General features: G+C 42.6%; 1 long non-coding RNA gene across 1 annotated transcript; it reads right to left on the bottom strand.

Moving 5' to 3' along the window:
* Nucleotides 1-19,288: 19,288 nt before the first annotated feature.
* LOC129525033 (uncharacterized) lies at nt 19,289-26,759 on the bottom strand. Its single transcript, XR_008669052.2, has 3 exons — nt 26,646-26,759; nt 21,938-21,999; nt 19,289-19,427 (listed from the first exon to the last, which is right to left on the bottom strand). It is a non-coding gene; the product is annotated as an uncharacterized lncRNA (long non-coding RNA).
* Nucleotides 26,760-27,517: the final 758 nt, after the last annotated feature.

The following is a 27,517-nucleotide window of genomic DNA, read 5'->3' as shown; positions in this document are numbered from 1 at the left end:
CTGCTATCTTACTTTACAATGGTTATGGATGTCTTTGTAATACATTAATTGCAGGTGTACTTAGAGGTTGCACTGCCGTCCGTTGCATCAAGATACCCTCAGATGTCCATTCAGTCTCCTAATTCCTCCCGATGACACAGTGTTGCAATCAACAGCTTTGAACGTGAAAGAAAATGCAATGTCCTAGTATGCTTGTAACTGTCTTATCTCCAAGATGTTGAGATAAATGTAGATAGTTTCACCTACCTACGGCCCTATTGCCTTCTCCCAGACATGAGCACCTCCCACTTAAGTAAGAGGCTGAGCTTGGGAATAACTGTCTTTTACCCCCACATGTAATTGAGCACCAAGGGCCATCTTTTCTTGCTTTTCAATACTTCCCAAATGAATCCACTCTTTTTCTGTCTCTCCTCCCATCTTAAGCAACTACCATCTCTTACCTGGGTTACCACACCATCCGCAATGTGGACCTCTCTATTCCTCTTATGTGCCTGTAATCCAGCCACCTGGTGATACTGATCATACTCAATTCACCTATGATTATTCCCCTGCTGAGACCCTTCACAGGGGTCCGTGGTCCTTGGGATACAATAAACACTTCTCAGCATTCATTTCTCAGGTTCTTGCTTTCTTTCTCAGCCCTCTCTGCTGCCTCTTCCAACATGGCAGCCCACAGTCCAGGCAGGCATGTGGAACAACGTTCACCTCCTCAAAAGTGCCACTTTTTCTCCTCCCCTCAAGCGTCTGCACCTGCTGTGTCCTAAGCTTGGATCAATTTGCCATTTATTCATCTCCCTCAAGCCCCCGAGACTGTGGCTTTACGTGGAGTAAGTTCAAATGTTCCTCTCCTTAGGAAGTCCTTCCTGATCTCTCCTTTAGTCCAGGCTAGATCTTCTCCTCTCCCCTTCCCCCCCTTCATCACTCATGACATTTTTCATAATTGCATGTTGATTTATGCATTCACCCTGCCAGGTGCCACTCTTGGGAAACCCTCTCCACGGGGCACTCTGGTCTCCAGTGATCCCCATGTGTGCAGATCTCTCCTTCTCATGGGAGCTAAACGAGAAGAGTAGACTTCTTAATTTTTAAGCTTGGTATAAGACATGTGTGCCCTTTCCCAGAGTTAAGCCACCATCTGTCTCATGAGAAGAGAGCACACAAACCTACTCCTACGAAAAGTTTGTCATTATTTAGAAAACATGCTTCTTTCTCCTTGTTGTTGTTAATGTTCCTGTTAGAGAGACAACACAGCAGCCTATGAAGTGAGGGAGAGAGGACCAAGTGTCCCTGGGTGTTCCACCTTTTTCCCGTAAGTCTAACCATATGGAGCAAAACTCCCATTGGAAGAATCACCACCTGGTCCCAGCAGAACAATGCCACCATCAAGCAAGCTACGGCACTTCTGAGGTCCAGAACTGTTTGGACCAAAGCAAAATCAAAACAAACAAACATACACACAAAACATGGTGGAGGGCTGAAGTCAGTTGTCTAATACCTACAACTTGCTTAGCAATGGACTTTTTCAGGAATAAAGGGATCGTGAATCCCTTTGACTGGTCTCTGCATCTTGGAGTTCTGAACTAAGAGTCATATTAGTGTATTAATGTATTGTCTGGGGGATATGAGCTCTGATTTGGGCAAATCCTGGAACATACCCACTCTGCCAGCTCCATACATTCAGGGATCTAACTGTCTCATTTATCATGAATCTCCAGCACCTAGGACAGTGCATAAACCATGGCAGGTGCTTGAAAAATATTGCCGGAATAAATTAAAAACTGAATAAGAAGAGACAATAAAAGCCATCCAGAACAATTATCCCACCCAAATTTCCCCCATAAATGACAGAATGCTCTAGAAATCCATAACTGGAGAATCCCCAGATCCTTTCTAAAGTGACAGGAGGCAGAAAGACAGCGGGTTGGAAGCTCAAGGAGTGGACAATTGAGTAAAGGCAGTAGGGACACGGGTCCTATCTGCCTTCCAAGGTAGTCCATTGGTATGCATCACTGATAAAATGATGGAGGGAAGGCATCTCTTCCAGCTTCATTGTGGGGAAGACCAGCAAGCAGATTCACAGGCTGGCTGGTTTCATCCAGACGCGAAGACACTACTTGAGGATGCTGTCCAGACTGGAGGGAATATGCTACATCAGCCAAAGGCCCCGGGGTTTATTTTAGTTCTGTGCGTACCTTTAACATCATAAGGTGACGCTGCAGCGCCCTGAGAGAGAGAGACAGCCACACTTGCATGCTCCACCGCACAGGACACTGAATCACCAGGCCACACACTTCCTGGGTGAGCCAGAGAGAATCCATTTAATGAACGCTTGGACCAGGATTTCCCATACCTTGTTTCATGGAGCATTGTGCTTTGAGCTACTCCAGGAAATCAATGGTTACCTGGTCAGATAAGTAAAGAAATGCTGCACATTCTACTTCCTTATTTTTATTTATTTTTTATTTATTTGAGATACAGTCTCACTGTGCTGCCCAGACTGGAATACAGTGGCATGATCTCAGCTCACTGTGACGTCTGCCTCCCAGATTCAAGTGATTCTCTTGCCTCAGCCTCCTGAGTAGCTGGGATTACAGGGGTGCACCACCATGCCTCGCTAATTTTTGTGTTTTTAGTAGAGACATGGTTTCACCAAGTTGGCCAGGCTGGTCTCGAACTCCTGACCTCAAATGATCCACCCACCTCGGCCTCCCAAACTGCTGGGATTACAGGCGTGAGCCACCACACCTGGCCAGATCTTCCTTCCTTCCTTAAAAAGAAACAATCTAAATTAAAAACTCATTAACCCCTTAAAAAGGAAGGACATTTTGACACATACTACAACGTGGAAGAACCTGGAGGACATTAGGCTTAGTAAAATAAGCCAGTCCCAAAAGGATGACTATAGCACCATTGTATGAGATCCATAGAATAGCCAAATTCATAGACAGAAAGTAGAAGGGAGCTTGCCAGGGACTGGGGGAAGAGAGAACAGGGAGTTATTCTTTTAATGGGGAAAAAGTTTCTGTTTGGAATGATGCAAAAGTGCTGCAGATAGGTGATGGTGACGATTGCACAGCAATGTGAATGTAGCTAACGCCATTGAACTGTACACTTAAGGATGGTTAACATGGTTCATTTTATGTTATGTGTATTTTTACCACAATTTTTAAAAATTAAAAAAAAAACTCATTAACCCAGAGTTGACCCAAATTTTCCTTCATGGAATAACTCTTAAAAATTATTTTAACCTATCACCACCCACCTCCCAACAACTGCTGTTGCCATGGGGTATATCAACTAGCTTAGGGCTTGAAAGTGAAATTCTAAGCTTGAGGCTTTTCGGGGAGGGGGACTGACACTGTTAGGAACTGATGGTCATGGATAACAAAGCTAAAGCTCTTTTGAACTGGAGTGGGACCAAGCAAATGGACTTGCCTGCTCCCTAGCTGTTCCCCAGGATATTGTCCTTGTCGGAGAACAGATCACAGGCCACAGGGAGGTGGCCGCCTCCAGCATTTAGGAGAAGATCCTATGATATTGCCTAGAGCTGTAGAAATCCTGTCGCTGACAGCTCTGTGGCTTCTGCCTTCCATTTGTTCCTTTAGTCTAGTTCCCACCCAAGACAGAGAAAGATCATTTGCTCTGTTTCCATGTCCTTGGCCAAATTTCACACTTGCTCAAAGGAAAAAGAAAAGATTTTATTTTTGTCACACGCAGGGTCCCACATTTGCTATTACAAGAAGACCTATGTGTTAGTCCATTCTCACACTGCCATAAAGAAATACTCAACACTGGGTAATTTGTAAGGAAAAGAGGCTTAATTGACTCACAGTTCCACTGGCTGGGGAGGCCTCAGGAAACTTATAATCATGGCAAAAGGGAAAGCAGGCACCTTCTTCACAAGGCGGCAGGAGAGAGCGAAGCAAAGGAGGGACTTTCAAACACTAACGGAACCATCAGATCTCATGAGAATTCACTCACTGTCATGAGAACAGCATGGGGAAACTGCCCCCATGATCCAATCAACTCTCTTCTTTGACATGTGGGGATTACAGGTCCCTCCCTTCATAGATGGGGATTACAATTTAAGATGAGATTTGGGTGAAGACACAGAGTCAAACCATATCAACCTATTTTTACCAGTTGTTTTGAACCACATGAAATTGTCAAATTTGACCATTTTGACCTGCAAAAATAGCAACTTCAAATGGTTTAAACTAAACAGTTGTGTGCTGATCCTGCCTCTTAACCCCAGCAGAGTTGTTTTCCACAAAGTGTACTCCAGGAAATGCATCTTTGAGCACATGCTTTTTGATCCAAGTGTCCTCTATCAACATCTGCCACGACCTTGTCTCCTACACTAGCCTCCACCACACGTTTCTCTGCCTATGATCTTCTCCTTTCCTGCCCACCTCACAGACATCACCCGGACTTTAAATGAAGCACCAGGCACAGAGTGAGAACACTCAGCTTCCAGTACGGGAGCACTCAGGCTTCCACTCTGCCACTCTCTCCATGCTCCCTGTGTGCTTTCTCATGAGGGGGGGCAATGGCAACCACATTCTCTAGGCTCAAAGGGTTTTTCTTTTCTTCAAAACACCTAGCATTAAACGCACACACATGTCTTTATCCCAATCACCTGTTACAACGCTAAATTCTTTATTATCATCATTATTATTATTTCGATAGTTTTGGGAGAAACAGGTAGTGTTTGGTTACATGGGTACGTTCTTTAGTAGTGATTTCTGAGATTTTGGTGCAACCATCACCCAAGCAGTGTACAAGCGCCCAATGTGTAGTCTTATCCCTCACCCTCCTGCCCCCGTTCCCCCAAAGTCCCCAGAGTCCATTATGCCTTTCCATCCTCATAGCTCAGCTCCCACTTATAAGTGAGAACATATGATGTTTGGTTTTCCGTTCCTGAGTTACTTCATTTATACAAAATAATGATTTCCAACTCCATCCAGGTTGCTGTGAATGCCATTATTTCATTCCTCTTTATAGCTGAGTAGTATTCCATGGTGTGTGTATATATATATACTACATTTTCTTTATCCACTCTACAATACTAAACTCTTAATTCACCTGCTAACACATCCCTTTCTTCCTCCCTTCTTGTTCTAAGTAATTCAATAGTAAGATTATTCCACCTTGGTGTGTCTGCACAAAACTTCCCTCTCCTACCTCTGGTGCTTTAGTACCTGCCTTTTCTATTTGAAATATCTCCCTATCTCCAACCTGAATCCCATGGGAAATTTGGGACTTATTTCTAAACCACCTCCTCCTGTGTGGTTTTCCAGAACACCCTACGCCTTTGCCTTCTGCATCAGAGAGAATTCACTTGTACATACGAATGGAAATACTATTTGTTACCCAGGCCTCCTATGCTAACGCAGATTTTTCTCAGGAAATGCTTAAATACAGATATGTATTTATTTTACATATCTGCTTAACCATTTGGTTTTCCTACTCCACTCTAAACACATTTAAAGCAATAAATTCATACATGTATTATGTATTTGGATATATAATAAATGTATACAAAATGACAAATATAATTTTGACACTTATATTTGAAATTCCTTAAGTATCTGTTGCTAGCCAATGTCTTAGTATGCTTGGGCACTTATAAATGACAGAAACTTAGTTATCTCAGTCTGGAGGCTGAAAGTCCAAGATCAAGGTGCTGGCAGATTTGGTATCTGCTAAGGGCACACCTCCTTCATGGAAAAACATCTTCTCACTGTAATCTCACAGGTGGATGGGGCAAACAAGTTCCCACCTGCCTCTTTATAACGGCCCTAATCCCATGCATGAGGGCATCACCCTCAGGACCTAATCCCCTTCCAAAAGCCCCACCTCCAAGTACCATTCCCTTAAGGATTAGGATTTCAACATAGGAATTTTGGGGAGACACAAACATTTAGACCATAGCACCCAACTAGTGAACCATCAGTCCCTGGGTCCCCCACAAACACCGCCCCCTCAACCACACACACACACACACACACACACACACACTCACACATACCAATCTCTCTTCTTACTCAAACCAGGAAGAAAAAATATTTTATTCATGATAGGCTCAGCCAGCTTAGGCAGATTTACCACGAAACTCAGTGACCTTAATCTTTCCAGTCCCTCCTTTCCTCCAGTCTCTTTCAATGTCCTGTACCTAATTTTAAATTAATAACTTATCTTTTGCTTAAGGAAGGCCCCCCAAATTCTACAAACTCCAGGCCCCACAGTCCTGAGTTCTCCCTTGCTGGCCACTGAACAGCATGGCTAAGCCCTACTGAATGTGTTCCTTCCTCTCCCTCCTGAATCTTTCTCCTTTTGCATTTCTACAGCCTAATCTTCTACAGATCAGCGGGCTGCTATTTTCCCAGGTGGATCCCATTTCCTTCCTTCCTTGCTCCTTCTTGAGCACACTTCCAACCTCTTTGTTTATCCTTCTGCACTAAGACTTGATCTGTGCTTCCTCTAACACCAGCCAAGTTCGTATTCCTGGAAGAATTCATGTGCATCCTGTGACTAGTTCTTCTGACTCATTGATAAAGATTTTTAATATACTCCGTTCTCACAGTTGCCCCAGGGGCATTCTGCTAAACACCTTCTTGCAGCGAGATCCGCTGCCATTTATTTATCAGTTCCATTGCATTCAGTTTATGGTTTTGGAGGCAGGTTTCAAGCTGTATCGGAGTTTTCCTATTCCAGCCAATTTGAACTTGTTTTGCAAGTAAAATTTCATGGGACATTTTCATCAAGCGCTTTCCTAGAGTCCAAATAGATAACATCTGCTGTGTTTCTTCTGACCATCCGTGTATTGTGTTGTGTGTGTGTGTATAGACGTGCACATTTCTTTTCAAGAAGCAAGCCTTTAAGCCTGCCTGGCATCATTGGTACCTAACAAACCCACCCACGTGGCTGTCAGTCCCAGATTTCATTACTCTCTGGTTTGGTGCTAATTAGTTTGCATAGGTTAGGATTTTTCTTCCCTCTTATAATTTGTCTTATACTATAAACAATTGTTTTAGCTTTAACAGTGAAGTTGAGCTTATGGAACTATATTTCACAAGATCACCTTATCCTTCATTCTAGGACCTCGGGGATTCACTCTCTGCTCCCAGCTGCTTCTAATCAAAGCTAATTCCCTCCCACAACATTCCCCCGGCTCCAAGTGCTGACACCAATCTCCCCGTTAAACAAGATGACTCAGGGTGCTTGGGAAGCAGATTCTCATTTCCTGTATTTTCCCACAGCTTGCTGCCGCCTCCCTATGGTACGTTTCCCGGTTGGACATGCAGCTCAGAATTCCCCCTGCCCATCTCACTTCATAATTTGTGTCAGTACTTCCTGGAGTGGGACTGCTTCCCTTGGAAGCTGCTGGAAGGTGGAGTTAATTCAGGTCATGGTCCTCAGGCTGCAAAGGGTCCTGCTGGACCAGAAGCTTCATGGAGGGGTGGGGCTAAGGGAGCAGAGATGGAGAATGGAAGCTGAAAAGAAGATTCCAGACTGTAGGGAGTTTACACTGGCAGTGATTTGTACAAGACAAAATGAGAAAAACTGGAAAAATCGAGGTCATATCAAAGTGAACAAATAAGGATCAACAGCTTCAGAGAAATGAAGAGTTTGCTAATAACAATCAGTGATGGGGGTGATATCGTTTGGCCATGTCCCCACCCAAATCCCATCTTGAATTATAGCTCCTGTGTCCCCACCCAAATCTCATCTTGAATTATAGCTCCCATAATTCCTACATGTTATGGGAGGGACTCAATGGGAGGTAACTGAATTATGGGGGTGGGTCTTTCCCATGCTGTTCTCGTGATAGTGAGTAAGACTCATGAGAACTGATGGTTTTTAGAAAGGGGAGTTCCCTTGCACCTGCGCTCTTGCCCATCACCATGTAAGACATGTCTTTGCTCTTCCTTCACCTTCCACCATGATTATGAAGCCTCCCCAGTTATGTGGAACAGTGAGTCCATTAAACCAGTTTCCTTTGTAAATTACCCAGTCTTGGGCATGGTTTTGTTAGCAGCATGAGAACAGACTAATACAGGAGGTATATTTCTTCCCCCACCAAATGAACATGGAAGGCATTAAAAGCTTTGAAGTTAAAGGTGGAAGTGCGCCAGATGCGAAAAGTGTGAAGGCTTCTTTCTCTCAAGGAATCCTGACTTCTGTAGGCACAGAGGACAGAGAGACTCAATGATCACTCAGAGAATGAATGAAGGCTGGGAGCTGGGAGGAGATAGAGGATGCCACTGCCACCAGCCCACACTGCACTTCCTTCAGGTGAGACAGGGAGGAAGTGAGAGGGCCCAGAGGCCACGCGTTCAGTTTTGCTGTTATCAATTCCTAGAGTCACAAGTTTTATCTCCCGACACACTTCTGATATACAGTACTTACAACATCCTGTCCTTCAGGTACAGCTCAGGAAATAAACCTTGTGACTTCAGGCATTGAGCCATTCTTGGGATCTAAAATCTGTGACATATAGAGTATGGAATGATAGACATTGGAGAGTAGGAAGGATGAAGGGTGGAAAGGGGTGAGGGATGAGAAATTGTCAGAGCCATTGGAACCAGAGTGACTCCATCTTTTTTTTTTTTTTTTTGAGACGGAGTCTCGCTCTGTCGCCCAGGCTGGAGTGCAGTGGTGCGATCCCTGCTTACTGCAAGCTCTGCCTCCCAGGTTCACACCATTCTCCTGCCTCAGCCTCCCAAGTAGCTGGGACTACAGGCGCCCACTACCAGGCCTGGCTAATTTTTTGTATTTTTAGTACAGACGGGGTTTCACCACATTAGCCAGGATGGTCTCGATCTCCTGACTTTGTGATCCACCCACCTCAGCCTCCCAAAGTGCTGGGATTACAGGCATGAGCCACCACACCCTGCCTGAGTGACTCCGTCTTGAATAGGGGATGGGTAAAATGAGGCTGAGACCTGCTGGGCTGTATCCCCAGGAGGTCAGCCATTCTTAGTCACAGGAAGGATGGGATAGGAAGTAACAAAGACCCCTCTGATGAAACAGGATGCAGTAAAGAAGCCAGCCAAAACCCATCAAATCCTAGATGGCAATGACGATGACCTCCAGTCATCCTCACTGCTCATTCTATGCTAATGATAATGCATTCACATGCTAAAAGACACTCCCACTGCTGCAGTGACAGTTTACAAATGCCATGGCAACATCCAGAAGTTACCCTATATGGTTTAACCCATATTAAATGATATGGCTTAATTCCAGGGGAATTGCCCACCCTTCTCCTGGAAAACTCATGAATAATTCACCCCTTGTTTAGCATATGATCAAAAACTAACCACAAAAATAGCCAACCAGTAGCCCTTGTGGCTGCTCTGCCTATGGAGTAGCCATTCTTTTGTTTATTTACTTCTCTCATAAACTTGCTTTCACTTTATTCTGTGGACTCACCTCAAATTCTTTCTTCCAGGGAGATCCAAGAACAGTCTCTTAGGGTCTGGATCAGGACCCCTTTCTGGTAGCAAAATTACTTAATGGATACAATGTACATTATTTGAGTGATGGTTACACTAAAAACCCAGACTTTACCTCTAGGCAACATATCCAGGTAACAAAATTGCACTTGTACCCCTTAAATTTATACAAACAATTAAAAAAAGAAAATCACAACCTGCAGGGAGACTGCTGTTACTCAGTACTCTGGCTTCCACCTGTCGGTAGTTACTATGAAGAATAACCCTAAAATTATCCCAGAAATGTCTAAAGGAAACATTCATAGTACATTTGATGGTCTGCTATCAGAAATTTTCATGCCATTTTTTTTCCGGTTAAATGTCAAAATGAGCATCATAAAATTCTACGTAAGAGTCTAACTGATAATATTAGAATCATTAACATGTTACTGCTCCTTTATGTTTGAGACTCTTCACAGCCATTCAAAGACTATCCATTCATTTACCCAATACATATTCATGAAGTTTGTAGGAAAGCTCCCTTCAGCCTACCTGCTTTGAATTTAGTTCCTCACTAATTGTGTTCTAACCTCATCTCCTTCTGCCTCTTTACCTTCCAACCCTACCATCAGTGCCTTCCTGATGAGAAAGTAAAAATTAGCTCAGAACAAGGAAGTAAAAACATGCCTGGCCATCCATCAGGCTGGAATAACAGACACAGATAAAGCCATCTTCAAAGTAACAGGGAACAGTATTTCTCCCAAGGACACACTGCAACTCTAACAGGTCAGAACAGCCCCTTCTTTGAGTCACTACTGCTTTTTTACTCTCTAAGAAACTTTGTTCTCTAAAATCACGGACTCTCCAAAGCTTTGCTGTTTGGAATTGTATCAGTAAGAATGAAACCTCCACTTTTGGCTGGAAAACCTAGTCGCTTTTTGATGCAGAGAAACAATCTAGATTTCTAACTCAGAGGCAGAGCTTCAGATACGCGGTTTCCACATCTATCTCACAACTGCATTGTTTCCATAGAAACGGGACCCTGGGTCCATTTTTCAGTGCAGATCTGATACTGACCCCTTTATACTACCCTACTTCGCTGTGAGCCTATCTAAACACTACTTCATTCAAATTTCATCTAAACCCCACCCTTCCCCAGAATCTAGATTACTTCTATTTCTTCTTTGTTTGGTGAGATGCCCTCTAGGGTTCCATTTACCTGATTGGATTACATCAATAAACCCAAATGTACCAGGCTATTGGTTTGTTTCTGGTGGTCTTAGGTTGATTTAGCTAGGACATTGAGCAGCTAATGTTTATTCTGCCACAAACAGAATAAATTCTCAAAAGGTTGGCAGAATGGCTATAAGATTCATCCCTGGCTGGGCACAGTGGTCACAGTAGCTCACAGCTGTAATCCCAGCACTTTGGAAGGCTAAGGCGGGTGGATCACTTGAGGCCAGGAGTTCAAGACCAGCATGGCCAAGATGGTGAAACCCTAGCTCTACTAAAAACACAAAAAAGAAAAAATAAATGCTGGGTGTGGTGGCACATGCCTGTAATCCCAACCACTCAGGCAGCTGAAGCAAAAGAATCACTTGAGCCTTGGAGGTGGAGGTTGCAGTGAGCCGAGATTATACCACTGTACTCTATCTGGCATGGATAACAGAGCGAGACTCTGTCTCGAAAAAATAAAAACTAAAATTCATCTCCTATAATTATGTATGGTTCTGTTTATATTTTTTCAAAGTATTTAGATGATGGAACTTCTGCCTTTGTTAAGGGTATTTGTACAGGATATGAGGTATTTGAGTTATACAAATCTTGCACTCAAGGATCCAAGACCAGTCAATACTTTCATATAAACTTGGAAATAATTACCCTAGACCAGAGATCACTGGTAATTATTATAAAACTGTTTCGGTAAATGGGCAAATAGTAAATATTGCTGAAAACTATGTAATTCTATTGTTGTCATAGCCCAAAAGTAGCCACAGATAATATGTAGTGATTGAGCTTGGCTGTATTCCAATAAAACTTTATTTAGCAAAACAAGAAATGGGCCAGATTGAACTCAAGGGCCATGGTTTGCTGACCCTCATCCTAGACCATCACAATAAAATAGAATCCGTGTTTGTGAGTTGGCAATTGTCCTCTCCACTGTGGATAGATTGTCCAGTGTTACCTGAGCTCCTAGCGAAGGAAGGTGGGAAGCCTGAAGAACCTGGGGAGTGTCCCCGGAACGAGACACATTACTCATTAATGGTGGTGGTGAAGGGCAAAGAGATATTCGGTACCTACACTGTGCTTGGTACCTTGCATAAATGGTAAATCCATACAGTACTTCCAGCTAGGCATTTAAATACCCAATTTATATGTATGGAAATCTGAGGTCTGGGTCATGCTGCTTCTTTCTGCCACTAAACTATTAAATCATGGCACCAAGATTCAAAACCAAGTCCATCTTACTCCAAACCTGCTCTTTCTCATATGTTTTCTTTAAGAAAAAAGCAGGTCAAATCTCCTTTGCCCATCTATCTCCTTTTACCCACAAGTTTTAGCAGAGCCAGTGTGTTATAGTTCCCTGTATGCAATTCATTAGAGCCTTCTCCTGCAACTCTTAGTAAAAGAGTTTTATAATAGTGAGTCACCAACGCCCTACCTCCTTCAGCATCTTTACAAGAACCAATGAGAAGAAGCTGGAACTTACTGAAGACACAAGCTCAGAGCAGTTTGTAAAGCTCTGTTAGCTGAGCCAGCCAATGGAAAATCAGCAGCAACAGCCCCAGTTCATCATGGGACACACAAATAGAAGAGATTTCACAAGCCAGGGCTCTGATGCTAACAGTATTTGGCTTAATTCTCCTAACACCGTTCAAGATAAAACACACACAGACACACACACACACACACACACACACAAATTATTGAAATGACTTGGCCTCTTCAAAAAGTGCCATTTGAAGAAAAGTAGACAATATCTAAAGAAACAACAACCTATACTCTCTTTGAAGACCTGAATAAAAACAAGCTATTTTGGCAGAAGCACTGAAAGTTTTTCTTTTGCGTGCTCAGAAAACAAAATTTGAATCAATTTCTAAACTAGAACAGGCTGTTTCTTTTTGCTTCTGGGAGTATGCACTGGCCTCACTATTAGCCGCGAACAATGAAAAGACTTGCCTTTGTAAGCCACATAGCTGGCTTAAATACCGATTTTAAGAATTGCTGAAAACCTAGCTTCTTTCAAGAGTACACTGATAATAATTACCATCCTTTTAACATACATTTAATACCATCTTATTTTTCTTTTCTTTTTTTTTAAATTTTTAAAAAATGTTACTTTAAGTTCTGGGGCATGTGCAAAATATCCAGGTTTGTTACATCGGTATCCGTGTGCCATGGTGGTTTGCTGCACCTATCAACCCGTCACCTAGGTTTTAAGCCCTGCATGCATTAGGTATTTGTCCTAATGCTCTCCCTCCCCTTTCCCCCAACCCCCGACAGGCCCCAAACACCATTTTATCTTTCTTGTTGGAGAGAGGATGAGAGGGAACAGCTGATGGGAAGACTAACTGAGTTTCAAATTGCAGTTCTCTGGAAATAAGCCCCACAATATGATGCAAATAACAAGACACAGATGACAGTACAGCCACTGTTGGAGGGTAGGCTGTCTTTGGGCCAAGCATTCAAGAAGCCCTTCATGTCAAGCAAGCCTCAGCTTGGACAATTTGATAAGCTTTTTTTTTCTTTCTTTCTTTTTTTTTTTTTTTTTTTTTTGAGATGTAGTCTTAACCTGTTGCCCAGGCTGGAGTGCAGTGGCGCAATCTCAGCTCACTGCAACCTCCACCTCTGGGTTCAAGTGATTCTTGTGCCTCCACCTCCCAAGTAGCTGGGACTACAGACATGCATCACCATGCCCGGCTAATTTTTGTATTTTTAGTAGAGATGGGGTTTCGCCATGTTGGCCAGGCTGGTCTCAAACTTCCAACCTCTGGTGATCTGCCTGCCTCGGCCTCCTGAAGTGCTGGGATTATAGGTGTGAGCCACTGTGCTTGGCCTTTTTTTTTTTCTTGACAGAGTCTCACTCTGTCACCCAGGCTGGAGTGCAATGTTGCAATCTCAGCTCACTGCAACCTCTGCCACCCAGGTTCCAGAAATTCTCTCACCTCAGCCTCCCGAGTAGCTGGGATTACAGATGTCCACCACCACGCCCAGGTAATTTTTTTGTATTTTTAGTAGAGACAGAGTTTCACCATGTTGGCAAGGCTGAGAGGCTGAGGCGGGAGGATCACCTGAAGTCAGGAGTTGATAAGCTATTTCTTATTGCACCTGTGTATGGCACACTACCATGGCCATCCACTCAGTATACACAAGACTGCAGTGTTTCAAAGACACTGAGCAAATTGAGGTTCCCACAGAACTCCTGAGAGCTGATCAAAATTAAAATTCTCATTTCTGGGCTAGCAGGCTTTCTTTTGTTCCCAGGTAAGTCTTGGGATTTTCTGGAGAACTTCTGACAGGAGAACATCTTGGCAAATGACCATTTTGTTCAAAAAATAAACTAGAGCTATTTTTTCTCCTACGGCATGCAAGAAACAAGTTGCCATAAAGAGAGCAAGAGCTTACCCTGGTTAAATAAAGGAGGTTGGGGAAGGTGTCATCTCTGTGTCAATACCATGGCTTGGGCGTCAGAGACTCGACCAGGGAATTCCGTATATCCATGTTTTGTGGTAAGAACAAACACGGGACTAAAGTGTACATTCTTGTTTCTTCATTTAATAGCTTTTTAAGGTAGGTAAATTAACTGGACAGGTGCCTGAGTTTTTTTACACCAGTTAAAAGAAAATAATAATATCCACCAACAGGGCTGTCCTGAGAACAAATGTGCTGTGTAGAATGTAAAGTCATATTTACAACTAAGGTATTAAAATCCTTCCTCAGGCCGGGTGCAGTGCCTCAGACCTGTAATCTTAGCACTTTGGGAGGCCTAGGCAGGCAGATCACCTGTGGTCAGGAGTTCGAGACCAGCCTGGCCAGCATGGTGAAACCCCATCTCTACTAAGTATACAAAAATTAGCCAGGCTTGGTGGCATGCACCTGTAATCCCAGCTATTCAGGTAGCTGAGGCATGAGAATCGCTTGAGCCTGGGAGGAGGAGGCTGCAGTGAGACAAGACTGCACTACTGCACTCCAGCCTGGGCAACAGGAGTGAAACCCTGTCTCTAAAAACAAAATAAAATAAAATAAAATCCTTCCTCAAAACAGCTAATGGATGCTAGGCTTAATGCCTGGGTGATGGGGTGATCAGTGCAGCCAACCACCATGGTGCATTTATCTATGTAACAAACCTGCGCATCCTGCGTATGTACCCCGGAACTTCAAATAAAAGTTGAAGGGGGGAAAAAAAACCCTTCCTCGTTCTGGTCAAAATAGTGATGGAGAGAGTTAAGGGACCAGGTTCAACACATTCGTCACGAAAACATCTCGACTCAGAAACTTCCTTTCATTGGCTGGGAGCTGTCCGAGGTGCTCTGGTTGAAACTTCATGAGTTACTTCAAGACCTCCCTCACAGTAGTGCTGCCATTTAACAGTGCAGGCAAAAGGGCCACAACCTTGGTTTGAGTTATTCAGTCTCTACCCAGGTAATCTTTGGCAAGTTACTTCATGCCTCTAATCCCCTTTTGCTGGTAATTGTTTTACCATTAATGTCTCTGATCCCCATTTGCAGACATGGCTGGTAATACCTACCTTAAAGTACTGCTGAGAGGGAGAAATGAAAAGGCTTGGTATAAACCAAGGATTTGGTAAATATTCTGCCTTCATTATTACAAGGAAGATGAAAAAGAGAGGACAGATCTCCTGCCACAACTTCCACATTGGCAAAAATGACCCTGCATCCCACTGTTTTTATGCATAAAGGGGATGGGATCAGAGCCAGAGGTCTTTCCATGGACCTTGTGAGTCAAAGCTTCCCACAGAGTAGAACGAAGTTGCTGCCTGTATTTTCTTCCCTACACGCGATTCACCAGTGCTTTAGATCTTCAGGGGCAACTCTAAGCTCTTGCTCCCTGTAGTGTGCTCAACTTCTAGGGCAGAACCATGGAGAGGGCTTCTTCCCTTCTTTCCGAAACTGTGTGGTAACCCCGTAAATGTGGGGACATATTTAATCAGTGTAGAAGCCCTTTTAGTGGCTATTTGGAGTAAAATGGAAAGGGGGCTGGGCTTGGTGGCTCACACCTATAATCCCAGCACTTTGGAAGGCCGAGGCAGGCAGATCACTTGAGGTTAGGAGTTCGAGACCAGCCTGGCCAACATGGTGAAACCTCATCTCTAATAAAAGTACAAAAATTAGTCTGGTGTGCTGGTGCATGCCTGTAATCCCAGCTACTTGGAAGGCTGAGACAGGATAATCACTAGAACCCAGGAGGCGAAGATTACAGTGAGCCAAGATTGCACCACTGCACTCAAAAAAAAAAAAAAAAGAAGAAGAAGGGTCTGCACACTTGAGAATAACAATATACGTGGGAAAATTAACACACGGATGGGCTCTAGCTATGGAATAAGTTCCAGCTAAAATCTCTTCAATGTATCTAGGAAGCACACCCTAGAAAGATAGACTTTTCTGTACTAACCTTCTTTTTAATACTAACTTGGGTAGCAAAGATCCACTGCAGATGAATTAAGAAGGGAAGGTCTACAGTAAATGAATATCTTCAGCCTGGAAAGCCGCTGGAACGATCCTAGAATTAAAAAGCCAGCCTCCAGGGCAAACCACACCTAAGCCATTAGGAGTAAATGAGGGAAGAGTGCAGAAACAAGAGCAGAATTCAGCTCTCCTGGCTCTCAGCCCCTCTTCTGACCACTGAAATGAATTTCCCTTCAACCACAGAATAAAAAATAATTGGATTTCTCTAAGTCTTATTAAGGTGTAACTTGCAGTTCAGAAGAACCTGTATGTTTAACTTTATTCCTCGTCCAACCCAGAGGGACTAAAATGAAATAAAAGACTAAGACAACAATGCTGGAGCTGGGAGCTCGCTGCACCCCCTCCTCTCCCTGCACCCCTTTCCCTTCCCAGCACCCCTTTCCCCTCCCTGGACCCCCCTCTCCTCCTCGCACCCTCCTCCCCTCCCCACACCCTCCTCGTCTCCACGCACCCCCTTCCCCTCCCCGCACCCCCCTCCCCTCCCCGCACCCCCCTCCCCTCCCCGCACCCTCCTCCCCTCCCCGCATCCCCTTCCCCTTCCTGCACCCTCCTCCCCTCCTCTCACCCCCCTCCCCTCCCTGCGCTGTAATTGCGCTTCTGTAGCAGATAAAGGGACGGAGAACACTGCAGCGCCGGCTGAATACAAAACCAAAGCCTCCTCTCCTCCTCCCATAATTAATCTTTTCTGCTTTCCGCAAGGACCATCCTCTGCAGTGTTCAGCATTTGGCTGGGACTTTGACGTTCTGTTATCGCCATCACTCTCTTTGTTTTTTGGAAAAGAAGAAAAACCCATCCGTGGCACATGGACCCTACACGGGGGCAGCATCCCATGTAAAATTCATGTAGCTCTCTTCCTCTAGCCACCTGAGCATCCTTTTATCCCTAAAGAACCTGGGAAAGTCGATGCCAAGCTGTATTCTTTCCTAGATGGTAGTCCCAAATATTCGTACTGATTCATGACGCAGATTACTCTTTAATGAGTGGAATACTTTTCTCAAGCCACCAAAAACATCGTGTGCATGCAGATACTGCATTTATGCACCGAAAGAAACCAATATTTCTGAACTCCTTTACCCTTCACTGATGTGGTTTCCATGGAAACCATAACATTAAGCCAGGCAGTTACTTACTTCCACATTACATAATGTTATCTAATGCTTAGTTACTCCTGAACAAACGTGTTTATTCAGTAGCTTTTTGTCCATGTAATCAACCTTATCTACTTTGATTTGATTAAACAGGGAACAGTGGCATAACATCATTTACTGCAGTATGCTTTGTGTCTGCTACTCATCCAGAAAATGACATGCTGTGTATTTGCCAAAGAAGAGGATGGTGTGCACGGGAAGTTGTGGGAAGAGATTCTGGCAAAGCTGATGCAATACGTGGTTATGGATTAGAGTAATTAAGATTAAGAGGATAGGAAGTTAGAAACTAGAGCAGAAATATGGAACATGAAATTGCAACAGTTTTGATTCTCTTCCTCCCCCTTCTTTGTATAAAAAGAGCAGGAGATAGCTCAGGTTCTCAGGAGGTCTGTATATATCGGTAAAATACTTCAGGAAAAAAATGTTTGCCATTAAAATTCTTGTTGCAGTTAGGAACATTACTCCCCATATTAGCAGTAGGCTCTGTCGCACGATTACTATTGATTTGCAAGTGATTTCTAGAACATAATAGATGACCCATTCTCCATCACCCTGAGGCTTCTTCCTTTTTAATACGGCATTAAGCAGTCTCTTCATCCCACCTCTGGATCCCTTCTAACATCAAAACTGGAAAAAGATTTTCCCCATCACCCAACAGAGTTACTGTCTTCTTTTTCTTTCAAACTCTTAAGTGCTTTATCTATCATTTTTGCTCATTAAAAAAACTCGCACGGGCCAGGTGCGGTGGCTCATGCCTGTAATCCCAGCACTTTGGGAGGCTGAGGCGGGCAGATCAGGAGGTTAGGAATTGGAGAGCAGCCTGGCCAACATGGTGAAATCCCGTCTCTACTAAAAATACAAAAATTAGCTGGGCATGGTGGCGGGCACCTGTAATCCCAGCTACTTGGGAGGCAGAGGCAGGAGAATCACTTGAACCTGGGAGGTGGAGGTTGCAGTGAGCTGAGATCATGCCACTGCACTCCAGCCTGGGCAACAGAACAGGATTCCATCTCAAAAAAAAAAAATCATTTTTGAGTTATTCCTCTACGAGTGAAAATGATGGATAAAGCTCTCAGACATAAATAATGCTTGTTTAGAAAAAATTCTTTAGGAAGTATTGATGCTTGATTTTGCTCATAGGTAGGGCCCACTGTCTACACATAGCATGACCTGGAGGAATTTATTTTTTCCTTCCCTTCCTTCCTTCTTCTCTCTCCCTCACCTTTTTTTATTTTCTTTCTTTCCCTCCCTCCCTCTCCCCCTCTCTTCTTTCCTTCCTTCCTTTTTTCCTGTCTGTTTTTTAAAAAATAATTAGTGTTTTAGATTGATGTTAAAAGAATTTATTGAGAAATAAATTAAATCCATAAGCTGACTTTTTAAAAGCAACCAAATTTCTTTATAACTATATAACCTATTTAAAAAGTTTCTGCTTTGTCCTCATCGAGTGTATTCTTATTAAGGACATGATGGTAATGTGTATAGTTATTTTAGAAAAAAATAATTTATTTCAGAAAAAAAGAGACAGACACACTAAATGTCCATTAAAACTGCTCCAAAATCCCACCCCCTCAAAAATGGCTTGTGCCGTGTTTATGCAAAAGGCAACAGCATTTAGCGAGAGTTCCGGAAGAAATACCGCTTCCTGCAGTTAGTCTGTATCCATTTCTTTCCACTTTTCCTCCTATCTCTTGATTCTCTCCCACTCTGCCCTGACCCATCACTTTCTTATGTCAGCGTCCTAATTTTTTTTACAAGTAGTTTCTTAGTTTTTGTATTTGTAAAAGCTCAAAGTTGAGTTTTCCTAAGATCCTAGAGGTGTCACTGTCCTACAATCTTGTCTGTCCCCTGCTCTCTCTTCTCATTTTGCTCTTCCTAACTTCTTCAAGTTAGCACGGGCTGTTCTCATCAGCTTTGTCCTCTGTTGTGTTCTTCCTCCCCCATTTCCTTCCTCACCCTCTGGGCATCACAACCTCCCAGCCCACTCACCTCTTAATAGAAGGTTCAGTTCAAGCATCAAATCCTGAATCCAGTCTCCGCCACCTGGCATCCTCCCCGCAGCCCCCATACCCGGCTGGGTTTTCCCTTCTTGCTTCCAGTAGGCTCTCCGGCTTGTATGCTGCTTTCACGGCATCTGTAAAATACCACTTTGTCAGTTGTTGATCAGTCTCTATGCATTCGTTTATTGAACAAATCCTTATAGGGTTCTACCCTGGGTCAACCCAAGACGTGGGTCTACAGAGGTGAGGAGGCCAATGAGGTCCCCATCCAGAACTTTCCCCTCCTCTAGCTTGCATCTCTTTATATATCCTTTTGCCTAGCTCAGTGTCCACAGATCGGTGCCTAGCAACATTTATTTGTTGAATTGCCTTTAAAAACTTCCAGTTTTATTACAGGTCATTACTTAAATTTTAGAAAACAAGAAAATACAAATTAACAGAGTATGGGTAAATAACAATTCACTCATACTCTCACTAGCCAGAAATTAACACTGTCATAGTTTTAAACACGTTTTCCAAGAAAATTTCTTTAGATATTAATATAAATCTTTTTAAAATGGAATCATATACCACACGTTTTTTAATACTCAATTCATTAGCACTGCTGTCAGCATTCTGACTGGTTTCATGTCATGTTGGAATAAATGTTTCTGAATGAGAAGACACTCCAATGGATCAAGTGACTTTTTAGCAATTTTTGCCTTGGGCCTCGTTCAATATATTTTACAACCGTATCAGCGGTGAAGTCTTTCCTGACTTTTCCCACTTATCTGGAAACAGGAGCAAGAAGGAACATAGGAACTTGAGTCCCTGAAGACAGAGCTCAATTTCAAGAAAACAAATGAGGATTAATCATGCTTCATCTGTGATTTCTAATCCAAAGTTTCCATTTGCAATCAGTCGGACACCTTGAAGGTCTAATATTTAAACCCTTTATTTGAGTGATATCTGATTTTTCACTCAGAAGATTCTTGTAAAAGCAAATTTCAGAATGTAGAATCAGGTACCTCGACTTTCAAACGCTGGTCCTATTTGGAAATGTTGGGAAACCTTTAGAAAAGTTATTACATATGTTTGTAAGATGAGACTAATAATAGAAGATTAATTGAACTAAATACATATATTTGTATTTAACAAGTATAATACCATACTTCTCTCTTTCTCTCTCTGTCTACACACACAGACACAACCCAAAGACACAAAGATCAATACTGATCTCCTTTGGAAAATTTTTAGGTGTTTTTCCCCTAAAGTAATGCAATATTAATTACATTCCTCCTTTATGTCTCGCCCCCACCACTTTCTATTAAAATGCTTTCCACTGACTGGATATCAAATCAACTTATTCTTTTCTTTATAATTCTCTATAATTTACTTGTCTTCTAGTATAAGAGACTTCCTCTCCTTTAAGCCTCATGTTCTCCACACTTAGAATTTTGGTAGTATCCATTTTGCCATTGTTCAATCATATAATCACATAGGAGAAAATTTCGATTCTTAATAGTCCTAAATGATTCTAATCCTTTAACACTTCTGTGATACATTTTATTTGAGGAGTTGAATTGAAACTATTTTGTAAAATGAAATTTAATACAGAGAATTGCAAAAGAAGAATGTAAAAATAGTGGACATTGCTAGCATTACCCTAATTCTCTTTGATTGTTCAGAATTTTGCAATTTAGTTCTGTTGGGAAACACAGTATGTGCAATGACAGATGGCTCGGGGACTGCCTTATCTGATATTCCAAAATCACAAGGTGGAATGATTTAGTTTTCACATGCTCCAGCGGGAAACCCAGAAATTAGACAAAAAGGAAACAAAGCTGACCCTTCCAAATGTGGAGTTCTGAGTGAAAAGAGCCCCAAGCAACCAGTTCACCCGCATCAAAGGGAGAACATAGTCAAGAGTGTGAGGGACACAAAGCAAAGGAGGCTGCCCATCTAGAGTACCTTTTTCTCTTCTTCATGGCTGCACTGCAACTCCAGTGGCCTTTGCACTGTGTTGCACTCATTAAAGAAAGGATCTGTGTATTTCTGCTGTTAACAAATCCAGACCCCTTGCTGGAATGTTTGCGTTAGCATAAGAAACATTGTGATTGACAGGTAAGGTCAAATCCAACCCAGTACACTTTCTGTGGTGGTGATATAGGTGGGATTTTTTTTTTTTTTTTTTTTTTTTTGGCGAGGAAGATTAGATAGATAGATAGATAGATAGATAGATAGATAGATAGATAGATAGATAGAAAATATGTGTATATATTATATATAATGAAATTTAAAAACTCTACTTTTCTACAATTAGATGCCTGCATTTACCTAAATATTTTTGGATGTGTTCATAAACCTGTTTTCAAAATAAATGGTTCAGATTTTATTGCCTACTGCATTTAACTTCTAAACACCTCTTTCAGTATAACACACATATATCCTTACACCTGACTTTTTATAATTTGGGTCTGCATGTGTGTCCACAACTAGTCTTTGAAGTAACTAGGGCTTCTTATCTCCACTTTATAGGAAAGGCAGCCGAAAGGTCAGAGAACATGCCCAAAGTCCAACAGTTAGTAAATCAGTGATGCTCCTTTTGTAAAATGAAAGCTATAGAGTCTGACCACAGAAAAATGCAAAGATACACAAACTTTACCTATAATATCTGGAATTGTAGACTCCCGAAAGCCCAGCTCTGTAACTTCAGCTTAGAAATCCCTGTAATAAATGAAAAACCTAGGATTTGCACCCCCCAGTTCTAGATGCAGGTCTTGCATACCTGCCCCCAGCCCACGATGTTCCAGTATCTAAGCTCATGTTCACTTGGTCTGTGTCCGTTTATATATATTTTTTCTTTTACAATGTCCTTGCTCACTTTTTTTTTTTTTTTGAGACAGAGTCTTGTTCTCTCACCCAGGCGGGAGTGCAGTGGCACAATCACGGTTTACTGAAGCCTGGACCTTCAGGGATCAAATGATCCACCTGCCTCAGCCGCCCGAGTAGCTGAGACCACAAGTGCGTGCCACCACACCTGGCTAATTAAAAAAAAAATTTTTTTTTTGAGATGGAGTCTCACTCTGTCACCCCGGCTGGAGTACAGTGGCGCTATCTCGGCTCACTGCAAGCTCCGCCTCCCGGGTTCATGCCATTCTCCTGCCTCAGCCTCCCGAGTAGCTGGGACTACGGGCGCCCGCCAACACGCCCGGCTGACTTTTGTATTTTTAGTAGAGACGGGGTTTCACCATGTTAGCCAGGATGGTCTCGATCTCCTGACCTCGTGATCCACCCGCCTTGGCCTCCCAAAGTGCTGGGATTACAGGCGTGAGCCACCACGCCCGGCCTTAAAAATTTTTTTGTAGAGACGGGGTCTTGTTGCCCGGGCTGGTCTCAAATTCCTGGACTCAAGGGATCCTCCTACCTCAGCCTCCCAAAGTACTGGGACTACAGGCATGAGCCACTGTGCCTGGCCCTTTTTTTAAATTCCCAAGCAGCAACACAGTTTTTTGCCTGCCTGATAGAAAAGTTTCTCCAGCCCTGAATCCTGTTGGAACACCTCTGGGGGAACCTGCAGCAACCTGCACAGGGGCTTCCGTGAGGATTTATGTGGAAAGGAGCACAGTGCTTTAAACCCAAGGTGCCTAGAGATTCCCTTCCTAACTCTAGACAATAGGCCATTGAGTCCACATCTTCTGAGCATGAAATCTTCCCTTAATCTTTGGCTGTTTCTCTTTTCTACACATTAACCATTCTGTGTAGCGATTACCAATTGTTGTCACTGATCTACTATTGCCTGACTTGTCTTAGATATAACTAATAGGCTTCTCATATGCATGTAGATACTAAAATCCTAAATAAACTATGAACAATTAAATATTATGTATATTAAAATAATGACGAAGTCAGGCTTATCCTCGTACTGCAAATACTATGCAACGTTAATCAGGTAATTGGCTTAACAGGTTAAAGGAGAAAAATCATGTGATCCTCTCAATTGATGCTGAAAAAGCATTTGATAAAATTCAGGACCCATTTGTGATGAAAATGCTTTGCAAGTTAGGAATAAAAGGAAACTATTTTTAACATAATATTTGAAAGCGACATATTAAAAATACATATTCCCATTATAATTTTAAAAGGCAAGTTATCTCCGCTTGCTGTAACTGTTGCTATCCAACATTACTCTACCAATCATTGCTAATGCAAAGGAATAAGAAGAAACAGGACCCTAAATATTCTAAAGGACAAGACCAAACAGTTTTTTTTTTCTCACAAAATGTCTAAAAAATGCATTGACCTTTCATACTCATAACACTGTTGTGGAGTGAGTATAATATTGTCTTCACTTGCCCAAGCTCTTCAAGCCAGCAAGATCTGAAGCCAAGATCTGACCTCAGGCAGTCGGAAGCCAGGCCCAAAGGATTCATCACCATCCTATTACCTCCTATGTGCTGCTTGGAAATTAAAACAAATAACTGCATTAAAATGATCAGGGTTATGAAAAGCAGGCATCAAAGTTTTCTAGCTATTTATTCTGTATCTCTAAAAAAAAAAAAACTGGGAAGTTTGCTTTTAAATCAGAGGTTTTGCCCTAACTAAAAAAAGAGAAAGAATATTCTTTATCAAAATAAAAGCTAATGGCTGGGTGCGGTGGCTCAAGCCTGTGATCCTAGCCCTTTTGGAGGCCAAGGCGGGCAGATCATTTGAGGTCAAGAGCTCAAGACCAGCATGGCCAACATGGCAAAACCCGGTTCCTACTAAAAATACCAAAAAAAAAAAAAAAATTGGCTGAGCGTGGTGGCACATGCCTGTAGCCCCAGCTACTTGGGAAGCTGAGGCAGGAGGATCACTTGAGCCTGGGAGGTAGAGGTTGCAGTGAGCTGAGATTGCGCCACTGCACTTCACCCTGGGCAACAGAGTGAGACTCTATCTCAAAAACTAAAAATAAATAAAAAACAAAAAATAAAAGAAATGGCTGGGTACAGTGCCTCATACCTGTAATCCTAGCACTTCGCAAGGTTGAGGTGGGAGGATGGCATGAGCCCAGGAGTTCGAGACCAGCCTGGGCAACATAGAGAGACCTTGTTTCTCCAAAAACAAAAACAAAAAAAACAAAAAAAAATTACAAAAATTAGCTGGACATGGTGGTGTGTACCTGTAGTCTCAGCTACTTCAGAGGCTAAGGTGGGAGGATTGCTTGAGCCTGGGAACTGGAGGCTACAGTGAGCCATGTTCACACCACTGCACTCCAGCCTAAACAAGAGAGGGAGACACTGTCTTAAAAAAATACAGCTAGAATAGAATAGAATAGAACAGAACAGAACAGAACAGAACGTACTAGCATAACAGGAGGATGGCAATGAGCACCAAATCCTCACTGACTTCTAATTTGTGGAATTCAGACCAAGAAAGGATGTACCTTTGTTTATTGTTTTTTATAAGACCTTATGGGTCAGTTGAACTCTCACCATTTTTCTAATATAAAATGAAGAGCATGTTTTTTGTCCTCACTCAGAGGGTCCTGGCGAGCCTAATAGGTGAGTGTCCTCGAGCATGTCCAGTGATTTGGCAGCTGGAGAGGCTCGACAGGCACCGCAGGACCCCTCAGCAAGCCACTTTTGTTTCCATTTCACCTTCTGTCCTGCCTGTCAACATTTGTCCTCCAACTTTTAATAGAAACTACATCAGATGAAGAGAAGGAAAAAATAAACCTATCTGGGCTGCTAAATTTTAATTTTTCAAAATATAGTTGGCTTCACTGTCTCAAGTTAATTTCTTTGCACACAGCTTAAAGCCTTGCTGAATTTTTCACTGTGTGAGTGGTTAAATTGCATTTCCTTTCCTTCTACTGGTAAAAGCAGTGTTAGGTTTGAGTCTTTTGCTGTGTCCTCAGAAAAGGAACTGCATCACCAAAACTGGTACTTAGAAAGTAGGATTTGAAGTTGTCAGAGAAGCTCTGAACTATATTTCAGAAAACAATATGCATTTTCTGTATTATATTTAAGTACTGAGTGACTATTAAGTGAATGTTATGAATACTGTGTAGTGTAGACTTTCCCTAGTTCTTCATCATCTAGTTTACTAATATAAACCATTGTAATAGCAACATGCAGATTTTCCTACTCATTTTAAAATTCATAGTTTTGGCTGGCTGCAGTTGCTCAAGCCTGTAATCCCAGCACTTTGGGAAATGAAGGTGGGAGGCTTGCTTGAGGCCAGGAGTTTGAAACTAGCCTGGACAACACAGTGACACCCTGTCTCTGCAAAATGAAATAAATTAGCTGGGCATAGTGGTACACACCTGTAGTCCTAGCTACTTGGGCGGCTGATGGGGGAGGATTGCTTGAGCCCAGGAGTCTGAGGTTGCAGTGAGCCAGGATCACACCACTGCACTCCAGCCTGGGCAACAGAGTGAGACCCTATCTCTAAAAATAAATAAATAAATAAATAAATAAATAAATAAATAAATAAATAAATAAAATACATGGTTTTGATTTTACCCTAGACTATCACGTTGAGGTGAATCATGTCTGAACACCTATGGAGGTTAAATGGGAGATTTCAAATTGCTTCTACAACAACTTATTTCTGCAGAGTATGGGGGCCACATTGAAAACGGGGTGCAAAACTTGTCAGAGGATCCTTTGCCCCACTCAGTTTGGGGAAACATGGAGTTCTCCTGAGAAAAGAAGGTTGCCTTGTCTGCTTGCTGTTGTCACTGCACCTACAGCTTCTGACACTGACAATTTCTGAAACTGTCCTCCTTTTAATAAATGAAAGTACAGATAGCATAAGGAGCCGACACTAGAATGTGGTTGAATTACAGAATTATATATATATATATGTATGTATATATATATACACACAACCTCCCTCAGTTCCATAGTTTTATCATATGGCATGGATGCAGATATTCTCTGTTATATTTGATTCCTTAAAACTCAGGGTTAAGGTGAGTTTGATTGTGAGCTTAAAAATATATGTGTATTCTCAGCCTGGTTTGCTCATTCTGAGCTGAGCCCATCAAGACGTCATCTTCTCTGAACACGTTCATGAATATGACGGCTGCTTGGCAAGGGGAAAGGAGCTCTATCTAATGCTCTCTCAGCTCTCCCAGGAATACACGTTCTTCTTGCAAAATATTTGTTGCCTGGCCTGACTGTTGGATGCTGTCCTCTGACACGAGTATGAAACTGAGCTTCAGAGGCACCCGTGTTATGCACCAACCTTGGCATTTACAAGTTCATAGGAACAGATGCCTCACTGTCATCTCATTGTGCTGGACTGCCAGAGGGCGCAGGCAGCTGTGGTAGTCAGCAGCCTGTGCAAACCATGAAACATTTCACGCATGTTGTCATGCCATGTACCTTAGACGACAGTCTGATCTCTCACAGGGCTATGCAGAAAAGATTGGCAGCATCACCATCAAGGCCGTCATCATCATCATGCTCATCGTCATCATCATCACTTCTGTGAAGATTAATCAGACACCTGAAATAAGTCAAAAGCCCCAGAAAAAAATAAGGTGCATAGATATGTACGACACAGAACATAGCATTACCCCTGCCTGCAAAAAGACAGCAAAGAGAAGGGGAACTGGCCCTTGTTTAATGTTCTGAGTGCCGGGCCTTGTGCCAAGTACTTCTGTGGCATACACGATACTGGGCCTTGTGAAGAGGTTAATAGGCAAAAGGCTCAAGAGTTTCAAGGGAAGATCTTGGCACCCACGTTTGTTCCAAATGAAGAATCCATTTTCAATCCACATCTTATTAAGGATGTTTTTTGTCTCACATACAGTTCTAGAATTGGCCCTTTCCATGGCCGCAGTACAGAAGCCAACTCAATGATTAAGATAATGTGACCAAAAATAAATCAAGATTTGTGCTTGGATCACCTGGGTCTAAATCCAGCCCTGCCTTGCACCTGCCATTTCTCTTCGCTCTCTCTCATCCACCCCATCTGCAGGTGGGGATGATAATAGTAGGGCTATTTCATTAAGAGTGTTGCAGGACTTAAATGAGAATCCAAGTAAGCACTTGTTACATAAATAAGCACAGAATGGCCATGGCCTATTTTTAGTCCAAAAGGGATTCAGGACACAAAATGTTCAGAGCAGCAGAGGAGATGGCAGGTCATGGCGTTGTGCAGCACACAATGAGGCTGTCCCTGAAACAAGTGCTTAGCGGCAGGTGGTGTTTTGCAGAGCATATTGGAGGAAGGAAACCTACTTAAAAATACA

This window comes from Gorilla gorilla, chromosome 8 (assembly GCF_029281585.2).
Source record: "Gorilla gorilla gorilla isolate KB3781 chromosome 8, NHGRI_mGorGor1-v2.1_pri, whole genome shotgun sequence".
Taxonomy (NCBI): domain Eukaryota; kingdom Metazoa; phylum Chordata; class Mammalia; order Primates; family Hominidae; genus Gorilla; species Gorilla gorilla.
The sequence above is the reverse complement of the archived record's forward strand: the minus strand, read 5'-3'. Positions and strand labels throughout refer to the sequence as shown.